The sequence below is a fragment of the Argentina anserina genome, unplaced genomic scaffold, assembly GCF_933775445.1.
Source record: "Argentina anserina unplaced genomic scaffold, drPotAnse1.1, whole genome shotgun sequence".
Taxonomy (NCBI): Eukaryota; Viridiplantae; Streptophyta; class Magnoliopsida; order Rosales; family Rosaceae; genus Argentina; species Argentina anserina.
Window position 1 is genome coordinate 839,958 of NW_026089536.1, and position 1,776 is coordinate 841,733.

Here is a 1,776-nt window from a genome sequence, read left to right on the forward strand (position 1 = left end):
TTGAGTATCTTTCTGTAAGGCTTTCTGATGCGAGTTTCTATTGAATTTGAGAGTTTTGCAAGTGTGGGAGTGTGTTTCTTTCAAACTGAGTATCTTTACATCGTTTGCGTATGTTTACTATTCCAATTGTGTATCTTTACATCGTTTGCGTCTCTTTACTATTCCAATTGTGTATCTTTTCATTTCTCGTTTGAGTATCTTTCTGTAAGCCTTTCGGATGCGAGTTTCTATTGAATTTGAGAGTTTTGCAAGTGTGGGAGTGTGTTTCTTTCAAACTGAGTATCTTTACATCGTTTGCGTATATCTTTACTATTCCAATTGTGTATCTTTACATCGTTTGCGTATCTTTACTATTCCAATTGTGTATCTTTCATTTTTTGTTGGAGTATCTTTCTGTAAGGCTTTCTGATGCGAGTTTCTATTGTATTTGAGAGTTTTGCAAGTGTGGGAGTGTGTTTCTTTCAAACTGAGTATCTTTACATCGTTTGCGTATCTTTACTATTCCAATTGTGTATCTTTTCATTTCTCGTTTGAGTATCTTTCTGTAAGGCTTCTGATGCCAGTTTCTATTGTATTTGAGAGTTTTGCAAGTGTGGGAGTGTGTTTCTTTCAATCTGAGTATCTTTACATCGTTTGCGTATCTTTACTATTCCAATTGTGTATCTTTTCATTTCTCGTTTGAGTATCTTTCTGTAAGGCTTTCTGATGCGAGTTTCTATTGAATTTGAGAGTTTTGCAAGTGTGGGAGTGTGTTTCTTTCAAACTGAGTATCTGTACATCGTTTGCGTATCTTTACTATTCCAATTGTGTATCTTTTCATTTATCGTTTGAGTATCTTTCTGTAAGGCTTCTGATGCGAGTTTCTATTGTATTTGAGAGTTTTGCAAGTGTGGGAGTGTGTTTCTTTCAATCTCAGTATCTTTACATCGTTTGCGTATCTTTACTATTCCAATTGTGTATCTTTTCATTTCTCGTTTGAGTATCTTTCTGTAAGGCTTTCTGATGCGAGTTTCTATTGAATTTGAGAGTTTTGCAAGTGTGGGAGTGTGTTTCTTTCAAACTGAGTATCTTTACATCGTTTGCGTATCTTTACTATTCCAATTGTGTATCTTTACATCGTTTGCGTATCTTTACTATTCCAATTGTGTATCTTTTCATTTCTCGTTTGAGTATCTTTCTGTAAGGCTTTCTGATGCGAGTTTCTATTGAATTTGAGAGTTTTGCAAGTGTGGGAGTGTGTTCCTTTCAAACTGAGTACCTTTACATCGTTTGCGTATCTTTACTATTCCAATTGAGTATCTTTACATCGTTTGCGTATCTTTACTATTCCAATTGTGTATCTTTTCATTTCTCGTTTGAGTTTCTTTCTGTAAGGCTTTCTGATGCGAGTTTCTATTTTATTTGAGAGTTTTGCAAGTGTGGGACTGTGTTTCTTTCAAACTGAATATCCGTACATCGTTTGCGTATGTTTACTATTCCAATTGTGTATCTTTACATCGTTTGCGTATCTTTACTATTCCAATTGTGTATCTTTTCATTTCTCGTTTGAGTATCTTTCTGTAAGGCTTCTGATTCGAGTTTCTATTTTATTTGAGAGTTTTGCAAGTGTGGGAGTGTGTTTCTTTCAAACTTAGTATCTTTACATCGTTTGCGTATGTTTACTATTCCAATTGTGTATCTTTACATCGTTTGCGTATCTTTACTATTCCAATTGTGTATCTTTTCATTTTTTGTTGGAGTATCTTTCTATAAGGCTTTCTGATGCGAGTTTCTATT